This window comes from Herpailurus yagouaroundi, unplaced genomic scaffold (assembly GCF_014898765.1).
Source record: "Herpailurus yagouaroundi ecotype Mexico unplaced genomic scaffold, PumYag 159, whole genome shotgun sequence".
NCBI classification, from domain to species: Eukaryota; Metazoa; Chordata; class Mammalia; order Carnivora; family Felidae; genus Herpailurus; species Herpailurus yagouaroundi.
The window spans coordinates 15,975,558-15,999,979 of record NW_024412400.1 but is presented as its reverse complement, the minus strand read 5'-3'; the positions used below and the strand labels follow the sequence as shown (position 1 = coordinate 15,999,979).

General features: G+C 45.1%; 1 protein-coding gene and 1 long non-coding RNA gene across 3 annotated transcripts in view; both read left to right on the top strand.

The window, feature by feature from the left end:
* Positions 1 to 1,128: 1,128 nt before the first annotated feature.
* On the top strand, positions 1,129 to 14,156 carry LOC121033315 (uncharacterized). Its single transcript, XR_005791824.1, has 3 exons — positions 1,129 to 1,267; positions 1,436 to 1,588; positions 13,762 to 14,156. It is a non-coding gene; the product is annotated as an uncharacterized LOC121033315 (long non-coding RNA).
* A 2,896-nt stretch (positions 14,157 to 17,052) lies between these two features.
* Positions 17,053 to 24,422, top strand: part of LRRC3B (leucine rich repeat containing 3B) — a 90,209-nt gene continuing 82,839 nt past the window's right edge. The window contains exon 1 of one of the 2 annotated variants that reach the window (XM_040480027.1): positions 17,053 to 17,159. The gene's annotated coding sequence lies outside the window, so the exon portion shown is untranslated. Of the gene's footprint in view, positions 17,160 to 19,384; positions 19,493 to 24,422 lie in introns of those variants that run through there. The other variant, XM_040480028.1, reaches the window with a different exon arrangement.

Here is a 24,422-nt window from a genome sequence, read left to right as displayed (position 1 = left end):
TCTCCCTCGTGGGATAGGGGCACCCCACTCTCAGCCTCTGTGATTGTTGGATGGCCAGGGTGCACAGCTGCCCCCAGGGGGCTCATGCCCCACCCTGTTAAGCACTCCAAGGCCCAAGACTGACCGACAAAGGGTTATGAAAATCGGGTCCCCTTGCCTCAGGAGGATCAACTCCTTGGTACACTTCGTATTCCACATCTGCCCAGGGGATCAGACTGAAGCTAAATTCCAGCCAAAAATGACATCCTTGCTTAGATTTCTTCCCCTAATTTGTCTGGCTTCCTATATTGCCCTTCTCCTGAGAGGAGCACCCAATAAATCACTTACACAGAAATACCCACTGGGGCTCTGGGCCTATGGAACATGACCCAAAACACACGGGGTCAGCAAATTCAAATGGTGATGAGTATTGTAGGTACTTCTCCTATAACATCCTCCTTGCTTTGCTACAGTCCTGTTGTTCTTTAGCCCGGGTGCTGACAGAGACGCGGGGGACTAGTCAGAGCTCAGAAACTGATCAGAGAGAGGAAGCCTACCGATCAAAGGACTGCCTCTCCAAACTCCTCCTTCTCCCTGAGGGGAGCATTTGTTTCTTGGCGGAAACTAGGCTTCAGGGCAATCACGGTTTTGTCTGACACCCAGCTCCCATCAAAATTAGTGGGGAGGGATTCCTACTTCACCATTCCTGTTGAATTCATACATTTAAGATCATCGCACAAAATAGCCCGTGAATCTTTGCATCCCTTAATAAGGCTATCAACGATATCTTATGTGAATAGGTCTTTTTTCTTCCGTGATTCCTGAAGTTCTTGAGAAATAGCTCGACCTATTTATACCAGTCAGTCCACAAAGACAGATTATGGTGACCAAATAGTTAAAGTAACAGTTAAGACAGCTTCCTAAGTATAATTTTCCGAGCAGTCCTTGGTGAATGCAGGCTTGTTTTTTTTCCCCAGTAATGTTAGGTTTTTAAAAATATATACAGCCATCAAATTAAGGGGAAATGTATGATTTTTCTCTCTATTCTGATCACACATTCCTAGAGGGATAGTTTTTGGCTAAGTAAAGACATACATTCATTTATTCATTTCTCAGATGTTGTCTAATGCCTTCTGTGTGCCAGGTGCTGTTCTAGGCACTTGAAGATACAAAGAGGAGCAAAACAGACAAACACTCCTGCCCTCTTGGACCTCACTTGCTAAAGGGGAGACAGAGAGGAAACAGAAGAGACTGAAAAATATACATTGTACAGTGGTGTCGGACGTTGGTAAGTGAAAGGAAGAAATCGATTAGAATAACTCCTCACCTTAGTGAGGAGGATGCTAAGTTAGATATGATTATGATGTGATGTTTCTCTGATCAGATGACAATTTAGTGGAGACCTGAATGAAGCAAGGGAACGAGACCTATGGATATGTTGGGCGGTGTTTTTCAGGCAGGGAGCAGCTAGTGACAGACCCCTAAGAATGGAACACACCTGGAAGTTTCGAGCAATGGCAAGTGCGCTGGCTAGAGCACCGAGAGTGACCTGTCGAGCAGGTGAGGCAGTGAGGCCACAGGATCTTACCAGAGGCGCTCAACAGTTTGGGTGAGTCAGTTCTTCACAGCCCTCCTGTTACGGGGCAATACGTTTCCTCCACCCCCAGGTGCTAAAGGCTAGTAGCTCCCCACTTACTAGGACAAGCCAACATACGTCCCTACTTATTTCCAGTAGCACACTGGGCTGTGTATGGAATTAGTCCCAGTGGAGACTAAGCTTTAGGACAAGAAGTGACACCATCAGGTTTGCTTTGTTAAGGTTACTGTGACTGCCGAGCAGAAAGCAGATTGAACAGGTGGAAGGTTGAAGATAAATCATTGAGAACGCTGTTGAAGTGGACCCGGGGAAAGAGAATGGTGGCAGGTCTGGGAGGTATCAGTGGAGGTGGCCCAAAGCAGTTGCTTTGGGAATATTGTTTGAAAGAGGAGCTGGCAGGATGGGCTGGTGTTGGAAGTAAGATGGGTGAAAGAGGAGAAGTTACGGAAAAGTCGAAGGTTTTCTGTTGTCATTTCTGTTCCCGTTTTGCTTATAAAGAAGTATTAGAAGTAATGTAGCTAGCTATCTTATCTTCTGGTCATTTCTGTGTTTGCATGTGTGTGTGTGTGTGTGTGTGTGTGTGTGTGCGCAAGCCTTATTATTTAAATGATACTTGCACCCCTGGGTTTCTTAGCCTCATCACTACTATGCTGGGGAGCCATTTTGTGCGTTATAGGATGTGTACTAGGATTCCTGTGCCCGATTCACTAGATGTGAGTAGTACTTTCTTCCTAGTGTGAAACCAAAAATGTATCCAAACCTTATTCAGTGTCTCTCAGGGGGGCAAAATTACCACCAGTTGAGTACCACTGGTCTAAAAGACGTAATGAGGCTGTGGTCCTAGCTCTGCCTCTAATTGAGTGACCTTGGGCAAGCCACTAACTGCTCAGGGCTCTGTTTCTTGCTGTGCATTTATCAGGAGTATGAGTAAGATGTCTGTTAACCCAAATTGGTAAGTCTATAAATTGGTTAACCAACTCCTTTCTGGGGAATTAACTTCCACTCAATTTCAAATGAACAGTGTCTCAAAAAATCTTATTAATATAAACATAAAATTAGTTTTTCTTCTGGGAGTGAAAAAATGCCCCCAACAATTATAAGACTGATTTTCTCAATCTAGGCCATAATTTCAACAGGCAAAATTTGCTAATAAGCATTCCCAGATTCTGAAATAGCTTCTGCAATTTTCCTATTTGCAAAGTCAATTGGGGACTTAAAACCACAGCTGTCCATGTGTGGTTTTCTGTGGGCCTTATTGGGCAATTTGGTCCAATAAAGTTTAGCTTTCAGTGGACAATGTTGAATTATGGCAGGCACTGCTAGGGATTATTTTGCTACATCACGTCTTCCCCTCCTTTGCCCAATTAGGGCTGTCAGTAAATAAATGAAATTGTTGGAACAGATGGAAAAATTTAGTACGACCTCTTCTAAATGATCTCATACAACCTCCGTGAATTTTGTGAAACTATTTCCCTTAAATAAGTATATGGTTTTTCTTATCCACCCTAAAATTTGGGATTGAGGAGTGTCCATAATCAAACGGATGGCACTCATTTGCACCAACAGGCTGGGATAGGCTCACCTCTTACCTTTAACTGGTATGGAGTTGGGACCAGATCCTAAGCCTCTTTGCCTTAGGTCTTGGGTTTTGCTCACTACACCTACAGTGACTGCCGTTTTGCCAGATATTGAGGGGGGAGGCCAGCATGCCGATATGCTGTGGGCTGTGAAGGTGTGTTTACAAAATCATGGAAAAACCAGAAAGTCAAACCACATGGCTCTCTATTTGTTGTATGTGTTGTGAGAAGGCTAAAATCTATTCCCCGTGTGCGTCCTCTGTTTGGGTGACCTATATGCAGAGTTTCTACTTTATAGAATCTATGGATGCTTTTTATTAAATGAAAAAGATAAATCAATTTTCTATATTTATCCCTGCCTTCTAGCTTCTCTAAGCTTGGCCACCGCCAGAGCCTTTTAAGGAAAGCAGAGTCAGCTAAATGTGCCTGCCTCTTTCTGGCTTTTCCTGATTTCTAGATGGCCAGGAATTTCTTTCCTGGCCACATTCAGTGGTCAACGTTCAATGCTAAATGGTGGATTAATTTATGGCATTGATTACTATAAATTAATCAGCATATGGAAAAAGTGGTCCCCAGAGGGCTGCATCTGGTGACTTGGACAGGGCCAACCCTGGGATGACTTCCATTATTCCAATGACAATAAGGCAATTAAGCTTTAGAAAGATGGCAAGGATGTGGCCCACCATGAGGAAAAAACCAGATTTATGGAGCATTTTGCCTCTGAAGAGCTCTGTTGAGCACGGCTCTACCTGGAAAAATGGTTGAATAAGAAAACAAAATACATTTATAGCCCGAGGCAGATCATGAGCATACCTCTGGGTCCATTTTGTCTATCTACTGGAGGTTCTAAAATTCTCATTGGCAAGAAGAATTACAAAGAAATGATTACTCCTTTTATTCTTTCATTCAATAAATATGTGAATATTTGCTTTCACGGAGTTTAATGCTGGGCAGAAGGGGGAGTAGAAAGGCCAGTAGGATATAGGGCCTTCTCTTAAGGAATTTATGACGTTGTATCGATCAGACTGCCACAGACAGTTCTAACTCTACTACGTATATATGACAAAATAAAAGGCATGCTGTGGCAGAGAGGTGGTCAAGTATTGTGGAATAACAGGAGAAAACACAATTACTTCTAGTTATAGGGGGAGCTGTATGTAATGATGTATTAATTAGGATGCTTCAAGGAAAGTAACACAATACTCAATGAAAAGGAGCTTAAACTGACACTGGGGATCTGGTTAAAATGCAGATTCTGATTCAGGTTTTCTGGGCTAGTGTCCAAGATTCTGTGGTTACAGCAGAATTCTCTGGTTATAACAGGTTCCAGTTTATATTGAGAGACTTGGTCCACTGACCACCCTTTGAGTAGCAAGAACTTTTAAAACTAGGCTTTGTATTATTTCATATAACAGAAGTTTGGAGACATGTGGTTTCAGGGTGGGTTTAAAAAGCTCAAATGAGGGGCGCCTGGGTGGCGCAGTCGGTTAAGCGTCCGACTTCAGCCAGGTCACGATCTCGCCGTCCGTGAGTTCGAGCCCCGCATCAGGCTCTGGGCTGATGGCTCAGAGCCTGGAGCCTGTTTCCGATTCTGTGTCTCCCTCTCTCTCTGCCCCTCCCCCGTTCATGCTCTGTCTCTCTCTGTCCCAAAAATAAATAAACGTTGAAAAAATAAAAAGCTCAAATGATATCAGTAAAGAACCAGGTTCTTTCCATTCTTCTTCTCTGATCCTTGGCATAATGGCTTCTGTCTTCACACTTTTCTCTCATGGTCTCAGGATGGTTGCCACAGTTCTAGGCATCACACACAGGCATGACAAAGGGCATGATCAGTAGAAGAAGAGGGATATTTGTCCTCTTGTTATTCTTTTTTTTATAGGGAAAAAGGCCTTCACTAAAAAATTCCTGGCACCAAGCTTCCCCTTAGTTTCCAGTGACTGCAGTCATGTGTGATGTTAATCCTTCACTGCAAAGTCTGCTGGGAAAGCAGGTTTTCAGCTCCTACAGTGAGTTATGGGCTCTGTTGTAAGAACGGTGGGGAGGAAAAGTTGGTTGGGCAGCCAACTGCACTTGTCACAGTGGGGCTGGGGTTCTGTTGGCCATAGAAATCTTGATGGGCTAGGGACACCCCACTGAGTTAGCACGTGGAAGGGGAAATTGGAGTCCATCATATAATGTGTCACTTAGATAGCATTAGATGACTTAACTTAGACCTTAGAATTGTCTCCTTCTAGAGGCACATGTCTCCCCATCCACCCTTCTATTGTCTTGATTCTAAACACTGATATTTCTCACCTTGAATATTGTCCTGGAGTCCTAAATGCTCTCCCTATCCCCACCCTTCTACACCGCCCATCCATGCTGCATACAGCGTCAGACTCCTAGCCTGCAAATGTGACTGTGATATACTTTGTTCAAAACTCTTTAGTGGTTCCTGATAAAATATTAACTCCGTAATACAGTCTTCAAGTTTCGTTATAATTTCCTGTCTGCTACTTGTTTGTCCTGCTTCACCTCCCAACACTACCCACTAAAAGTCAGACTTCAGTGCTACAGAGAATAAGAGAATGATTTTGCTGGGACCTGTGATTAAATTCTATAGGTATAAAACCATCTGCTTAAGAATTCCTTTCAATATCTCCACAGATCATGAGAAATGATTACTAGGATTCCCCTGTTATGGAACATGTGCATTTTCTAATCCACCCCCTATGCTAGATGCTTGGTTATCATGGCCATCCTCAAATATGCCAGGAGGCTTTAATGGTGAGAACTCCAGGGGCCTTTCATTCACTGAGGGAGGGGGAGTCATTTGGAGCCAAAGTTCTGATTTCCTTAATATTACCCTTAGTTTGCTTTCCTTTCCGTGATTTATTAAATTTTACCCAAGACTTGAGGACTTTCTGGCTTATTTGACTTTTTGGTATGCGTGATTTATTATTATTAATATCTCTGCCCATCCTCTCATTATTTTTATCACTCTCCCAGATGTAAGTCATAGGCTGCTTACTTTCCCTTCCTGTCCTGCACCTCCCCCAAATCAAACACGGAGCCTGTCGTATCTTAGGTGCTTAGAAAATGCTCTTTCCTTTCTCATCCTAAGACATTTATTGAGCACCTTTTGTCTGGTATGGTGCTAGGGAGTTGAAGATCCAACACATGGTCTCAGCCTTTAGATGGTCACACTTGAGTTCACCGTGCAAATGCTAGTTTGATTATAGCCATATGGCAGTATGTAGGGAGCACTGGAAATGGGAAGGAAATCGTCCTTAGTGAGTTAGGAAAGGTGATTTGGGGAGGATGTTGGGGAGAGACACCTAAAAGGTAAGGAGAACTTGGGGGTATCCTTTCTGGGAAGTATCCCAGTAAGCAGCACAAGAGTGCAGTGAATTTGGGGGAACCATGAACAGCTAAACTTGGCTAGACCCTAGAAGAAGAGGAAATCACAGAGGGGGAGGCTAGTGAAGTAGGCAGACAGATTATAATGAGACTTATAGGGCTGTGTGATAAAGTTCTGGTTTTATTACGAACCACTGAAGAATTCTAAACAAGGCATGTGACCAACACATTGCAGACTAGGGAATCGCTCCTGCTGCTGGGCTGAGAGCAGAGTTGAGGACAGTTAGACCTTTTTGGAGGGTCATAGAGTACCCAGGTGAGATATGATAATGTTCTGAATCAAGCCAGCAGTGGAGGGGCGTTGACAGAGTGGTGTGGACCGTTAGCAAGATATTGAGGGGGTAAACTTAGTTCTATTTGGTGATGCATAGGGAGGCTAAGGGTGACTATGTGGTGAGTAGAGAGAAGAATAGGACTTTGAGCTTCTTTTACGCCCCTTCGCGCCCCTCGCTGAAATTGTTGCATGACTCCTTATGTCCAAAGGTGCGTGCCAGATACACCCAACAACCTATAAATGTAACTCAATCTTAATTCCTGGTACAACTCGCTAGCAGTGCCTCTCGCCGTGTAACTCTTGAGGAATTGAGTACTGTGGCCCAAAGAACTTTGGCCATGTGTGAATATTGCACCTTTCCTCTCGGGTATGATCTCTATTTTTATTGAACAACTGTCAGTAGGCCACGCAGCATTGCCAACAACACACTGAAAATAGAATGAAAGCAATTACCTCAGCAAAGATTAACGCAGAAAGTAAAATTGCACTTATGTAATACTCCTTTCCCAGGCACTGAGACCAGCCTTCCGTTGGTTTGTCTGTATCTGTTTCAGAACGGTAACAGAATGACACCATCCCTGTCCATGCTGGAGGGATCCATTTTCTCCATAATCCCCTCTTCCTGTGATCTCTAAATCTGTTCTCAGAGCAGACTCCAGAAGAGGGCTGCTCCCCAGGGATGATTTCCCATCAAGATGCTACAAACAGATGAGAGATAATATTAGCTAACAACATATCAGCACTCCTCTGGTGTTTGGCAACTACTTGTCAGTAAGCTTCAAGAAGATGCTTGTGTTTTGGAGAATGTCAGTCCTAAGAGGAACTAAGAGTTGCAGAAGAGATGATTTAGGCCAATTCACAAGCCTGGGGAAATAAATGGCTTGCCTGAAGCTTCCTTTGTCCCTTGAATTTAAAGAAAGGATTGAAACCCCAGCCTCTACTCCAACAAGGGCATTTCCCCCACGCCCTTGGCTTCTTACAATGAAACAGGGACCATAGGGAAAGCTTCCTTGTCAAATCCCTAACACCCCCAGTGGGTGGAGAAAACCTTAATACAAAAGAAGAAAATCAACCCCATAATTAGATACAGAACTGACTCCAGACCAGCTAGCAGAAATATTGTGCCGGCTTCCATAAGGAGGAAAGGAAAGTCTGCATCAGCAACTTGAGGCTTACATGTGGGTCTGATGGAACGATCCCATTTCACAAAGCACAAACAATAACAAAAATAGCTATGATGGGAGGCAAAAAGAAACAAGAACAACTAATTGCTAAGGAGGGCTACTTTGGCATCAATTGTTAATGTCACCCAGCTTCACTGCCCCCCCCCCTCCGCCAAACCCCACCACCAAATCTCTGGCATTACAGACTGAGTTGGCTCGTTATACCTATTAAGTTGTACTATTATAAATGTTAACCTTTGACCAAACCTTGTCAAAGCAAATCTCACATCTGAAAAGTAACAGAGAGACAGGATGGTAATGGAGATCGTGGGGGGAAACAGGATGCCTGAGACGCACTGATGATTCTGCCTTATGCACCTAGGTCCCCATGTTAGTTAGTTAGAAAGAGAGAGAGGTTATCTGCCAGACATAGTAAGTGTTATATACACTATCTCAATTGATAGTGTATAATTCTTATAACCACTTTACGAGATGAATATTGTAGTATTGTTCTCCCTTAAGGTAGGGAAACTGAGTCAGAGAAGTTTTGACCCTTCCCAAACTCAGACCTTCCCAAGTTTAGACCCAAGTTTAAAATTTTTTTTTTCAACATTTATTTATTTTTGGGACAGAGAGAGACAGAGCATGAACGGGGGAGGGGCAGAGAGAGAGGGAGACACAGAATCGGAAACAGGCTCCAGGCTCCGAGCCATCAGCCCAGACCCTGACGCGGGGCTCGAACTCACGGACCGCGAGATCGTGACCTGGCTGAAGTCGGACGCTTAACCGACTGCGCCACCCAGGCGCCCCTAGACCCAAGTTTAAAAACTGTTTATTTTAAAGTAGGTTTACATTTGCAAAAGAATTGCCAAGATATACAGACCGGCCATTCCCGTACACCTTTTACCCAGCCTCTCCTAATGTTAACATCTTGCATCACAATGTGGACCTAACTTCAAGAGCTTTGTTCCGATGCAATTCACATACTATATAGTTGACCTATTTAAAGTGTACCTTTCAATGGTTTTTAGTATATTAAGAGATATGGATAACTCTAGTCATGTTTAGAATATTTTTATCACCTCAAAAAGAAACCCCACACCCTTCAGCTATCTCCTCCCTTCCCCACTCCCCTCCACACGCCCAAGCCCTAAGCAATGGCAAATCTATTTTATGCCTCTGCAGAAATCCTAGGCATTGCATATAAATAGAATAATATTAATGTGTGATATTTTGTGACTGTATTGTTTTACTTACCATCACATTTTCAAGATCCAGCTATGCTATAACAGGTCTCAATATTTCATGCCTTTTAATGGCCAAATAATATTCCATAAACATATTTTGTCTATCCATTAATCAGTTGATGCTTATTTGGGTTGTTTCCACATTTGGCTTTTATGAACCATGTGAATATAGCTGATAAAGCTGTTTTGAGAGCATGATTTTAGATCTGTAAGGATCTGGTGAGTGTCCTAATACATCACTCCTGAAACGAACTGACTTATCCATCCAGTTGCTAACTGAAGACCTTCCCACGAAGGCAAGCCTTTAAGCCCACAACAGAGGGTAGTCCAAACATGCATGTCCTATGAACTTGCCCTCTTCAAAAGAGTTGAAGTAATAGATAATGTTCAGTTTCTTCTTTCAAACTCATCGATCAGGTAATCTGACAGTCTCCCTTCAGGATGAGGATAAAGGGGCCAGAGATATGACTTAGCTCCTTAGCTCAGGTGAGCCCAGAAGCAGAACCTTGAGATAAAGGCAAGAGTTTGAGTAGTTTGTTTGGAAGGTTCTGGGAGAGGTGAAGGGAAGTGAGACATGGAAGGAAAGGAAACCAATAAAGGGTATACTTTTAAGCAAATTAGCGTTGTGGGTAATTGGGGCACAGTCACATCGAGGACCTCTTGGAGACAGTGTGGAACATGCCTTGGAGTCAAACCAAAAGAGGACGAAGGTGTAGGGTATTTATCCATCAACTCCCATCAGTCTTGGGGGTAAGGAGTAAGTCCTCTAGCTCTTCCAGGGAAAGACCAGGGGAACAAGAAGAGAGCTTCCATCCTGAAAATGAGACTTTCTGAGTAGATATTGACTGATGAGTACTGGATGCAGCCCTATAGACCTGCACTTACTCGTCTGTAGAGTGAGGACTAATTCCGTGTTCACTAAATCCTTGATCATTAGAGCTGGAGTTATATATGAAGCAATATTCCAGTCCAGCCTTGTCCCCTTTTAGTTTATTGCTCCGGAAGAGATCCCTGCCCTGTATGTTAATATGTGAATGTGGTATGTTAGAGAGAGCACACATTTTGGAGACTGATGCTCCTGGGTTCAAATCCTGACCCCCACCATATAGAATCTACGTGCAAACTGTTTGAACAAACTGTCTCATCTTAGAACAAGTTCTCGGAATCCATAGTCGTTTCCCACCCACAACCTCCGCTCCAAGGTCAGGTAATAAACTAAATGACATGTTTGTTGACACTGAGCACAGTGGCTGATTTGTAGTATGGATTCAATAAGGAGTCATTTTCCATATTTCGAGTAGGACTAAGGAAGATATGCAACAAATAAATGCATTCATTCATTCCACAAATATTTATTAAATAATGTGCAGAATTATCTAGCATGTGCAGAATTCTATTGTAGTCATCAGTGAACAGTGGTAAAGAATCCAGATTTCTCCCTCATGAAGCCTACATTCTAGTAAGTCAAAAACACTGGGACCCTGCTTTTACATGTCAGATCCTATTTTTATTATCTGGAAAAATATGGTTCAATTTATATTAGTCACCGGGCTTTTAACTTCTCAAACTATAAGCCTCATATCGAAGTGTCCCCAAGCGCACTCTCTCCAACCCTTAATCAAACATATTCTGAGAAGCATTTCTCAAATCTTTCTTTGATGTTGTATTAGTTGGACTTTTTTTTTTTTTTTTTTTGGTCCCAAGAGACAGAAACTAAATGTGAACTAGTTTAAGCAAAAAGGTGATTTCTTGAAAAAAGAGGATGAATAAAAGCAGGGGAGAGCAGAGACACGGCTGGACTTCCAAATAGCTTGAACCAGGGACTCAGACCCTACAGGGAATCACTCTGCCTCTCACATTTATCCCTGTGTGGAAGTTTTGTCACTCACAGTATAGTGTGGCTTTCTCTGCATGGGAGATATCATGCCTGCTCATGGCTCCTATGAGTTACACCTTGCGATGTTAGTCATCAGAAAGATGAGCCCGGTCTTCCCAGTTTTCTTGTCCAAAATTCCCAAGAAGAGAATCTGATATTTCCACCTAGGGATAGGAATTCTCTATTGGATCTCTCAGCTACAAGACATTTCCCACAATAATTATAGGGCTAGGGAACTAAGAGTGCAATCCTAGAATCCCATAGGTACCCATATGACCTGTCAAGACACGGAACCCCAAGAAGGCTGATTCTCATATCCTGGGCACCTTTCTGGCAGAAAACATGTATAATAGCGGTTCTGAGAGCTGGAGAAATGAGCAAACAATAGAGCCAGAAGAGGCCACATCTTATTCAGTCCACACAAGGTGTCCATTAGTAGAAATGAGCCAACAATACATTACTTCCTGCAAATTTGTTGAGTATATTCAAAACAAACACATTAAAATGGATTATTCACCATTTATGTGTCAGGGAAGTAATAATAATGTCTTTATTGCACATATTAATGTTCTTGAGTGCTTCCAAAGTACTGTGGAACTTCAAAACATTTTCCAGTTTCAGAGAATTAATTAGCTCCCCTGTGGAGCAGCTCACGAGCAATATTGCCATTTTAGAGATAGAATGATTGAACTGGAAAGGCAAGGGGTGTTGAATTATTCATCTTTTCAATAAGCATGTATAAGCACCCACTCCTTGCATGGCTCGACTGACAGTTGTGGGGGCATAAATTGATTGGAATAAAGTCTCTGCTCTCAAGGAACTTTAGTCCCCTATGATAAGTCTACTAGGAGAGGTGAACTTGTCAACAGCTAGCCTGAATAGGAGTCTACATAAAGCCAAGGTAAGATGGATAAACATGAGAAGATAAAAGAAGCTGACAGAGCTGGAAAGAAAGTTAAATGGCAGAGGCCCATGAAAAAACCATGATAGGGAATTTGGTCTTCACTATGTGGACCAGTCATTAAATACACACACACACACACACACACACACACACACACACACACACACACAAATTACAATGCATTTATACATGGCCAATCCTCTAATTTCTTTATTTTTAATCAATAGTAAACCTATTTCTCCCATCTCCCCCAACCTCTGCCTCTGGCAACCACCAATATGTTCATTGTATTGAAGAATTTTGTTTTTTGGGTTTTTTTGGTGTTTTGTTTTGGTTTGGTTTGGTTTGGTTTAGATTCCACATAGAAGTGAAATCACACAGTATTTGTCTCTCTCTCTCCGGTTTCTTTCACTTAGCATAATGCCCTCAAGGTCCATTCATGTTATTACAAAGGCAGGATTTCCTTCGTTTTTATGGCTGAATAATATTCCATAGTGTCATTTTGTGTGTGTGTGTGTGTGTGTGTGTATTTTTCATTACCCATTCATCCATCAATAGACACTTAGGTTGTTTCCATGTCTTGGCTATTGTAAATAATGCTGCAATGAACATGAGGGTGCAGACATATTTTTGAGATGGTGATTCTGTTTTCTTTGGATAAATACCCAGAAGTGGAATTGCTGGATCATATAATAGTTCTATTTTTAATTTTTTGAGGAATCTCCATATTGTTTCCCATGGTGGGTGCACTACTTTGCATTCCAAATGATCTCAGTAAATGGAAGAAAAACTGATCCATGTACCCAAGTCTTCCAAATGATGAGCTAGATTCACGAGTGTACATTGCCCAGTGACTTCTGGGTTAAAACTTGCAATGCCATTCGAAGACTAGATTGTTTGTATAATATTCAGATTTTCATTATCCAGGCAAGGTCCGATTCCTATAGGGTTCTCTTTGTAAACCCAAATGGCATAAATTGAGGAAATCTATGAGGAACGATGGAGATATGGGAAAGATGCACATGGAAACGCCCATATGGAGAGAAACTGAGGTCTGAGCCTCAGCTCCTGTCGAACGCCAAGAGCCAGCACACGCTGCCAGGCATGTGATGGAACCATTTGGGAAGTGAATCCTCTACTTCTGATTCCAGTGGCCCTAAGCTGACACTGAGTGGGCCAGAAGTGAGCCTTCCTCCCCGAGCCCTGTCCAAATTCCAGATTCAGGCTAATAAAAGATTGTTGTTATTTTAAGCCAAGAAGTTCTGGGGTGATTTGTTATGAAGAGTACTTAACTGGAACACGTTCCACAAAGGATTCATGATATTAACATCTTCTTGCCTTGATTCCATTCATTTAAGTCACCCCGACTATTTAGATTTCAGAAAATCAACTCAAGGGCTCGGAAAAATGCATTTCCATTTCTCTGGAGAGTTCCAAATGGAAAATGCAATTAAAATTTCAAGAGGTTTCCTTTAGTTGCAAAATCACTGGAATATATTGATTTTAAAACAGTTGCTTACCCCTATTTCTAAAGAGAGTTAAACTGAAAACACCAGTAAGTAATGTAATGTTTGTAATATACACAATAAGTTTTACAAAAGCTCCCCCTCTGGGCCAGAGGGGCCGCTGCTGTGATGTGAAGGTCATTGAATGAAGTGGCCCTTCAGTGCTAGGCTTCCTTCTTAATTCACTAATCAAGTTACAAATATAGCTTCTGATACCTCCTCTCTTCTCTTTTTTTATAGGTTGTCAAGACAAGTCAGGGGCAGCAACCAATCAGCTCCTCGTATTAAACAGCATATTTTGCTGAGCTGGATTTGACTCCTGGTTGCTACAAAACAAATCTAAGTTTATATCAGAGGTGACAAACTCCATGCCCTGTCATTTATCCTTTTTATAGCATGGGCGACACCAATGGTCAGCAAGTCTTGTTGATGAGCATGTGAATCAAGTACAGCAGAAAGCATCTCAAGTCTAGAGGTTTCCTCTGTCAATAGGTAGAAATTGTTTGTTTTAATTAAAAGAGAACTAATTTAAAAACAAATTCCTCTGCTTTTGATTACCCTATATATTTTAAAAGATACTTGTAATCCCTGTATGAACAGGGATAACCACTGTTAATACTGGAGTATACATTACTCTAGACACGAGCCTAAACATATGTATATATTCACATTTATACATGCAATGATTGCCAAGAGAAAAACATATTGAGATTTTTACTGTGTAGTAGGCACTTATTTGTGAAATAAGTGTTTTGCAAATTTCAATGAAAACAGAAGACTATGAGGTAATTAACATCAACCAATTATACCTTTAAGGAATTGGAAGTTCAAGTCTAAGATTTCTACATAGCTATCAAGTAGAAATGTATAGCTCCAAACCTACATCTGTTGACTCCAGATATTAATTTTTATTATTGTGTCTCTCATCTTGTGCATCTGATTTTTTTGCATCTAAAATTATAATTATCATTTATAACAATACTCACTTAACTCATTTACAACCACAGTTTAATGTCTGACCAGTATCCATTTATAGATTTAAAAACATTTCACTATTCCAGTCTTGTTAGAAATTTCAATTTGGTTTTGTTTATTTTCAATTTTCCACTAGTGTAAACAACACTGCAATGAATATCCTTGTATATAAATCTTACTGTATATCCAGTATTTATTCCTAATGATGAATTTCTAGAAGTATAGTCTTAGGGACAAGGACCTCCAAAAAGTTTATGCTTTCAAGAGTAACATCATATTTCCCTTCAGAAAAGTTACACCAAATTACATACCTGCCATCCATAAGTCCTATGACTTCATTTAAAAAACAAAAACAAAATAAATAAAACAGAACTTAAACCACAAAAAACCCACAACCTTTCCAATCACAGTTTCATCTTAGAAATAGAAGATAGATCTTAGCAATCATGTTTTCTAATCTCCTACACATTATGGACCTTTTCCTTAGCACATCCCCAATCTAGGTGGTATCCATCCTACAATGCATAGGAAGTGGGGATAGAAAATAAAGAACAATTTTAAATATCCCTAAACTACATAGCACTTTTTTTTTTTTTTACCTCTCAGCAATGAAGTACTCTTCAAACTATTCTAAAATGCATCTACAATAAGAGAGCCTCATTGGAAATGAGGACACCTTGGCAGTCTTTCAACATACTTGACACGGGTCATGAAATAATAAAGAATTTTTTGGTCATTCTCTGCCTGGAATGGGTTTGCTTTAGGTGTGGGCAACTGAGTCCACATCACTTGCTCTATGCAGTTGCCCAACAGCTTGGTTTCCCTTGCTTATGGGAATTGAGCAAACAGACGTAGGCTGGTCAGTGGGAAAAGAAAAGTGTCCAGAAACAAAAAATGAATTAAATACTTTTACATTTCTAGGTCAGAGGAGCTGGGAGTAGAACTTCCCCTTCCCCAAACCCTCCCAAATTTCATCATCCAAGTTCCCTTAATTCTAGACACACTGGGATTTAGCAGTGTTTAAAGGAGAAAACGACTTTCAACAGGCTCAGCTTTCCTTGAGTACCCACTGGACACAAAACAAGTCTGGACGTTGCAGTGGTATCCTAAAAAAGAAGAAAAAAGGAGGTAATACAGGTGAGTGATGCAGTAGAAAACGATAAAAAAAAATCTATACCTTTGTGAATTCTGCAAGGGATTGGCAAATTTGACTGCGATAGCAAAGAGAAGAGGAAAAGTAATTCTGCCTGGAGTGAGGGGTGAGGGCTCGGGTGGAAACAGGGCTGTAAAAGAAGGTGGTATTTGTAGATGCTGGGAAGGCTGGTTCCTCTGGCCCCAATTGCTTGTTTCTTGATTCATTTATTTATTTAGGTGCAGATGTGCTAAATAATTTAAATCATGAACTGAGAACCACTAAAACCAGTAATTTGTGTTAATCTTAGCAAACACACATGAACACACGCACATACACTTTCTTAAGGTCTATATATACTCTGCACGCCGTTTGTTGTTGTTTTTGTTGTTTTGGTTTGGTTTGGTTTGGTTTGGTTTTGGCTGTAGAAAGTCATCCCTGCAACGGGAAGGCAAATTGAATTCTAACACCTTCTTCTGCTTTGGGAAACTGGACTAGTAGGGGGTGGGGGATCAGGGCCCAGGACTCATGGCCAAAACTTTGTGCTTCAGGAACCGCAGGGGATCATTCTGATATTGGAACATAGAGCCTTCGGGGAATAGCTCACTTTATCCCTCTTACCCCGGAACAGCCTACTACACACAGCACTTGGCACCCAGTAGGCCATCATTTGTCGAAGAGCTGTTAGGCATCCGCCTTTTCCCCATTAGAGGACAGTCAACCCATCACCACATTATGCTTCTTATTCTTATTCTTATGCCGGTTTTATTCAGCTCGGATCTCAGTAGTTAGATAAACAGGAGAAAGAATGGGGCCGTAGCTTCCAGAGAGAGGAGCTCTGCACCGGCGGGGTGCGAGGAAGGCAGGCGAGGGAGGCGGAGGGAGCCCATACTCCCACCTCGGCGCCTCTCCTCCCGCAGCAAACGCTCAGCCCCCGCCCTCTCTCTCCGTTCCGGACCCTCCACCCGGCTGGCGAGAGGGCAGCGCGGGAGAGGCGGTGGCAGGGCTCTGACTGTCACGTTCGTTCCCTGCTGCTTTTCCCGTCCCCAGCCTCCTCGCCCCTCCTCCCTCATCCTCAGCCGGGGTTTGGAGGCGATTCCCCTCTAGTGACTGAGACGATCGCATCTGGGCGAGCGGCGCTTCGCCTCCCTCGCGTCTTTGTCTCCTCCTCCTGCAAGGCTCCGGGGCCGGGCGCAGGGTCTGCAGCAGCCGCCGCAGAAGCGGGAGCCAAGCGGTGCTCCGCACGGCCGCCCGGAGCCGCACCCTCGCCCGGTGGAGGCGCCGGAGGACGCCGGCCAGCCACGCACAGCCGGCGTCCCGCGCTCCTGCCGCCGCGCACTAACGCCGCCGCCGCGGCGGGGAACGAGCCCTCCCGGCCGGCCGGGTCCGGGGTGGGCAGCCCGGCTGGCAGCGGGGTGGGAAGAGCGGGCGCTGCAGCTCTGGCAGCTCACACCCCCAGGCATACGCATCCAACGCCTCTTCCCTGCGCCACGAGGATGGAGCAGCCACCCCGGCCCGGGACTGGCGCAAGGTAAGGTGCAGCCGCCTGTTGCTTTTCGCAAAGCGCGGTGTCGTCCCTCTACCCGGGTGCCCTAGGCCGTCCCTTCCCGTAACAAGTAGAGGGGAACTGTCACCCCAGGTCAGAGCCACGTCCAAAGCTCCGGTCCCCTTGGCGCAGACCCTGGGAGAGACCCCTCCTGGCGGGGGGAAGTCGACCCCCTGCTTGCTTGCAGCCAGCTGCTGTGCAGTAGTCTGCAAAGTTTTGTGCCCCCCCCCTCCCCGCGCGGTGCTCACCCCGTGCCGTGCAAGTTGCAGGTCTAGTTCTCGCGTGCGCCCTTCCCCCAGCCCTCCCCCACTACCACCCCTGACGTTTGCATCTGCCCATTTCTCTTTCGGTGTTCTTGCTAGTCGACTTTTCACTCCCTGCAGCTCCCGCTAGAGAGGCGAGGGTTTGGGACTCAGCAGTGCTCATCCTGCTCGTGAGGGTGGGATAGGAGCAGAGATAATGCAATAGGAGGGGTGGGACATGGGAGGAGGCTGCGGCCACCCTTGGGGCTCAGTCTAGCACGGTCCATCCTTGCGTATGCCACCCCGAACTCGGTAATGAAACCCTTGGAGTGGCTTGCGGCTGTGTGCCGCGGGAACAGCAAGTGCAGATCCGGGTGGGTGAAGTAAGTCATTTGGGGAGAGAAATGTTCCCGGAGGGGTGGGGGTGGGGGTCTCGGGTACATCTGGTTGACAGGGTACCAAAGGGCTCCGCTTTTAAAGTGGGCGAGGGGCCAGTCCAAGCCGTCACCTGACACGGAGGAAAAAGGATTTGAGTCCGGAGAGCTCTGGCCCGGGTGTGTAAATAGAGATGGGGGGAGGGGCTGGGCACCTGGGAAGGCGCAGAGAGGCAGAATGGAGCCCTGGAATGCCAGAGCCCGGGGGGGGGGGGGGGGGGGGGGGGTGGACGGGTGAGGAGGGGTACTTGGGAAGGCCAGCTTCTGGGTGCCTGGAACGGGGCGATCTTCCTCTCCAGGAGAAACAAACCTCCAGGCGAGATTGTGAATGCGTTGGCGTCTCAGGCGGCGACCGAGTGGTCAGATCATGGACCAGGGATGCTTTTCCTGGCTCTAAGAGGACCAGAGTCCTCTCCTTTCCCCGGCACCCGCTTCTACACCCTTCCACCTCCGCAGCCGAGTCCGTAGACCCACGCCCACCTTCCCTGCCGGGCGCTCTGGAGTCAAGGAGGTCTGCACAGCCGCAGGGTGGGAAGGGGATTCCTGGCCCCCAGGAGAGGCGTGTGTGCCGGGCGGGGGGGAGGGGGTGCGGGGAGTCCCCAGCGCCAGAAGAGTAGACAGGGGTTCGAACCGGTTGGAGGAGAGAGCAGGGGCGGAGGCTGCAGTGGGAAGCCACCTTTCCGTCCCCCCCCCCCCCCCCGCCCTTCCGCAAATCGCACCTGGGCGGAGCGAGGGAGTGGGGGAGCCCCACGCTGTGCCCGCAGGCTCGGGAGCCAAGAGCCCAAGAGCCGGAGGGCGTGCGGGAAACGCAGGGCGAGGGGGTGTGGGCATCCGATGAGGGGAGACTTGGCTTCCAGGCCGGGGCCCCGGGCAGAGGTGGGTCTTTCCACGTTTGGGCCCCTCGGTAGGTCCTTGTGGTTGTTGCAGCCGCCTTAACGGATGCGGGAAGGCGAGGCTCTCTCCTCCTTTGCCCCCCAGCAATCTCGAATGGAAGACCATTTGCGGGAGGGGGTCTAGACTGCTGTTGCAGAGAAGGGGCGCCCCCCCCCCGGGCTCCATTTCTCCAGGTGGGCCACCAAAGGCCTGGAAGCACCTCGTTTAACCCTTCTCTCTCTGAGGAGGTGCACGCCCCTCTCCAAGCAGCACCTTGGAGAGTCCAGTGCCGGGTTTCCACTGGCCCATCGAAGAATTTGGAGGTTGCGTGGGGTCCCGAGCTGTTTGAAACCCTCTGGCCCTCCTTGCCCAGGCCTCCCACGTGCAGGCTTTTCGGGGCACAGCCGCCTCTGCGGTTGCCCTGTTATAATAAGTCTGCTGCTCTCCCGTAACCAGCTGGGAGAAAGCAGAGCTCAGCGCAGTCTCCTTTTCTGGGCCCCACGCCTTGGCCAGACCCTTCCGGAAGAGACGTCGACTTGCCAGGGCTCCGGGGGAGGAATCCTGAGGTCGCTCACTCCCACCCTGGGGCACCCCTGGAGCAGCGAGCTCCAGTCTCCCCGCGGCCCGCTTCAGAGCCCCGAGGAGCGGGACCGGGGATTCCCTCAGCGCTGACTCCCCGCGGCTCCTGAGCACAAAGGCCACACCCTCACAGGCCAGGCATCGCAGGGGACAGAGCGTTGGCTTCTGCCGAATTACCTGGATACCTGAGGTAGGATCCCAGACTGAAGTCCCTCACCCCGCGAGAACTACCCCAGGGCCAATTTCTTTCCGGATGCCTATTACCTGGGTTTGTGCTCGGGCCACTTCCCTCTGCATGGAGAAACAGGTTGGAGCAGGTCCCTGGGGAACTCTTGAAGGAAGACTTGAATTGCACACCAAAGTGTCCCCGTCCGCCCTCCCCCCACCCCCACCCCCACCCCCGCGTTGCTGAGATATCCTGGGGAGACAGGTAGTAATAATAATCTGCGCCAGTGTTTATTGAGCTCTTACTCTGTGCCAGGCACTATTCTTGATATGTTGCGTGAACTATTAGTTTTACTCCTCACAACAACCCTGGAGGACAGTTATTTTTTCCCCCCATTTTATGGGTGAGGAAACTAAACCATGGAGAACTTAAGTTATGTGTTCATTGCCATCCAGCCAGCAAATGGGGAAGCTGGTTAATCTTGTGGGTAGAAAACACTGGGTGTGTCCCAAGCTCCCTGACCCTGTTTGGTACTAAAGACCTTTTGTCCACAAGGAAGTATGGGTGAGGTCTCCCAGCCCTTTACTCCAAACCCTGCAGCCATACTGTGGGAGCGCCAGTCCTTGCCTGTATCACGTGGGAGGCTGATGGGGCATGTCCCCTCTCTCAGAGTCTGTTGGGGTACATCTTGGTAGAATGGGATCCTGGTGCTGAAAGCAAATTTAGGCAACTGGCTGCTGGCAATGGACTTCTTTTCTGAACCTTTTGGCAGACCTTCCCATTTAAAATATGAAGAGCAGTGGAGAGGGGGGAATCCAAACGTGAACAGAGATCTATAGTCACAAACCGTAGAACCTGTGTTTTGCCAGTGTCTTTCTAGTGATTGAACCACAGAATATTAGAGCTAAGGGGATCTCAGATATCACTGCCCCCAATCCAGAAGCAGGGAGGAGATTCAGTGATATGTTCAAGGCCACTCTGTGTGTTCCTAACATAACCAGTACTGGAACCACTGTCCTCTGACTCTTGGCCAAAATAAGCCATGTTGATGCATAAATGGATTATGGCCACTGCTGTTTTTCAGCATCTTAAAATTAATTCGGGAAAAACTTATTAAAAGAAAGTTCATTTTTCTAATTCTTCATAACTGCCTCAGTCAGCATAACCAGAAAAAAAATAACTATCATATAACGGATACACCATCACAAATGTGTCTCATTTGCAAAAAAATTGCAACCAAATACTTATAAGCCTTCAAATCAACAGCGTTTAAGTAACCATGCAAACCCTTAGGTGACGTTAAATAAAAATGAATGGATTCCCAATCATTGTAGCAGTCTTTTTGTCAGGAGGAGTAGCTCTGTCTGGCCTCACTCCCAAGTATTTGGGAAAATAAGAGAAATCATAGTAGATCAGAGGGGAAAATTCTTTTGAATACAATGAAGTGATTTGGTATGATTTCTTCTGAATTTCTGACCGTTGGGTCACACTTTAGGCTTTTGCAAATCTGAGGCAAAACAATATCGTTCTAGCGGATATACCTGAGGCTCAGAGAGGGGGGAAATAGCCCTTTGCCACTTTGTTACCCACAGAGACCTTATAACAAAGGGACCTTCTTCAGCAGCCTCGGGATGCCATATAGCCCTAGCCATTCTTATAGGACAGAATTTTGGTTTCTAAGAACATCCCATGTCTTTTCTCTGTAGCTACTGGCATCAGGAGGTCCTGCCCCTGGAGACAAATCAAGAAAAAGTCAGCCGGAGTAAACAGAGAGGAGGATTGGGAAAAACCCGTTTCTTAGAGCCACACTGAGGGGTGAGAGTTACAGGCGGACAGATGGTGGAAGCTTGGTGCCTTTTATGTAGCCTGGGGTAGGGTTTGCATCCCTGATGTTGTGAGAAACCAGGACAGAAGCCCTCAGGCAGTAACTAGGGGTGGAGGAGGGAAAGGTGAAGGTGAGGGATCACTGCTGTCAAGAACCTGGGGTGGGGGTAGATGGAGGTCGGCTGATAAAGGGCTTTGGGGTGGCAGGAATGACCATGGAGAGGCTGAACTGAGAGATGCTGTTCCTTCCCCTTCCCCGCCTCCCCACCACCTCAGTTTGCCTTCTGTGTTGGGTTGACCGGTCCGAATCCCAGAATCCCCTGTTGTCTCGAGGGGAGCACTCACATTTTTAGAGAATTTATTAGAAATGAATATTATTTTATGTAAGTCAGAAAACGAAATATGCATAGCTGTCCCAATCTTCAGGGGAAACCATGAAAATTCACATTAGAGTGGAGATGCTGGTCTAGTGAGATCACAGCATTGTTAGAGGAGAAGAGATGTACCATTGAAATCAGGTATGACAAAATCCAAAAGAAATGGTCTCTCTTTTAGGAAGCACGGGAAGAAGAATCCTTTTTGATCTGGGCAGGTATCCTGGTTCCCAATTTGTAGCTTTTCAGGGATGATAGGAGACTTAGCTGGAGCCTCATCCTGTTTATGTGGTTGGCATCCCTTCTACCTGGTTTACTGTGGCTTTTATGTGGTGTAGTGTTAAAGGGCCCACACGGCACTTCTGCTGGGACAATTCTTTGCGCATGTGTCTACCTTAAATCATATAAACTGATATCAGTTTGTTGGCAGAAGAGAAACTGCTGTTAAACAGCATGTGCTGGGGAAAAGAGTATGAAAAAAAAAAAAAACAACAAAAACCGAAGCCTTTTGTTCAGAACACAATGAATAAACGCATTTATGCAAGACATAGCATGAATTAAAATTCTCAGTTTGGGTGAGATATTTGAAAATAAAAGCATAATCAAGGACCGGAGCATCTGAACTTGACCTACTTTGAGTAACAAGAGAGGCCGTATAATAAGTTTCTGTGGAGTTTGAAGAAGACGTTGGAGGGGGAAAAGGTTCACTAAGTAGAACCTGAGAAGTTTTACCCTTGTGTATTTTATTTTAAACAAATATATACTATCTTAATTTACACTTAAGTTTGAATATTCCATAAGATCAATAAATCTAATATTTTATCTGCAGGTTGTGACTTTGGAGAGCTTTATTCTACAAGTGGTTGGGAACCATGATGGCAGCTTTTATATCTGACATACTAGTATAAAATTGTATATCCCTTATAAAAGCCCAGTGAATTAATACATTGTAACATGGCATATGAAATTTTATGTGAGAATGAAGTCTGCAGTCTTCTCAAGAGCTAACAGCCTTGGAACATGCTATTTTCCCAAAGGGGATGGGTTGTTGGCAAGGGCAGTATAATTCATTTAAAATAAATAAATGAACAAGTGTTGAAAAAGAACCACCCTGATAAAAATGGATTTTTTTCTTTAAGAGGATCAATGAACAGATCAGTGAAGTTTATAAAATTTGTGGTTTCAATTTATCCCAAGTTCTCTGAGCTGCTTCATATGTTAACAACTCTCCAATGTAAGCGTCACTACACTTTCAGATAGTTTTCTAAAAAGAATTGTGCCTTTCCTTAGAATTAAATTGGAAACAGAGGTGCCTGGGTGGCTCAGTCGGTTAAGCGTCCGACTCTTGGTTTCAGTTCAGCTCATGATCTCACGTTCGTGGGATCGAGCCCCACGGAGCCTGCTTGGGGTTCTCTCTCTCCCTCTCTCTCTGCCCCTCCTCTGCATGTGCTCTCTCTCTCTCAAAATAAATAAACATTGTTTTAGAAGAAGAAGTAAAATAGAAACATTAAAAAAAAATAAAAGATTGTGCACCATTCTCGAACACAGAATCACCCTCGACAAAATGAAGCATGTCTTCAAATGCAGATTCGTTTCCTTTTTTCTCTTTCTTCTCTTTATTTCTTCCCTTTTGTTCTTTCTTCCTTTCATTTTTTAGGCCATTGATACACGTTTTCAGTCTACATGTAAGCCTTCAATACCTTGCCGGGAGAGTTGGCTATTTCAGGACAAATGTTTCCCCTGGTGAGGGCAGGGAGGAGGCGCAGTGCACTTGGATGTTTGTCCAGAGCGAAAGCACACAGGTCATGAAGGCACACTGGCTTTCCCTCTAGTCTAACCTCTTCACTTCTGATTTAGAAAAGCAGTGCTGGTAAAGGCCTGCTTACAGAGGGCTCCCCCTGTTAGCAGTGACTAAGCAGTATACTTCTCTTTTGCTACTCTGGGAATTTATGCACTGAGAAGAATCCTGGTCTAGTCTGCTGACCTTCCCTAGACATCTGGTCAGCAGGGATTATCAAGCAGGAGTGTTTCCCATCGTCCTACAAATTATATTTAAGCTTGCGTTGGCAAAGGCAGGTACCCTTCTCCCATGGAATGTTTGGTTGTCATTTATTCAGGTGGTCAGTCTGTTTTTTGGTGGCTCCTTAGAAACGTGTCATCTAGACAAAATAAATGCCCTTCCCCAGTGCAAGGTGGACTGTAGGCGCTTGGTGCCCGAAGCATCTGCTGCAGAACCCAGGAAGGAGGGAGGACTGACAGCCAGCTGGGTCAGGGGGGCGAAGAGAGAGGTAACAGGATACAGCAAGGAAAGAAAGGGGGTGAGAGAGGTAGGCCAGGAAAGAAAACAGACCACCTGAAGGAAGAAAACCCAGCTCTGTGCACAGAAAGACTAAATGAGATTCGATAGTATGCCAAACATGAGGGATAAGATTTAAAAGGCATAAAAATAAGAAGATACAGAAAGCTAATGGGGATGATAAAGGGCTGAAGAAGTGTACAAGGAAAAATAACGTACCCAAATAATTCCTCAAGGTGTAGGTCAAAGGAAAGGCAGGCTGGCTGCTCAGCCAGAGGGCCTGGTCTCATACCCACATTCCCCTGTCCCCTGTTCATGTGGCTTCTCTACCACCAGGCCAATCAATGGCTCTTCATCTCATTGATGCCTGTGGCCCTTTGGCAGTCCTCCAAACTTAGGAACCCGCAGAATGACGTGTTTAAAATGCTTCAAATGCAACGCAGAAGATTATAACACTAGA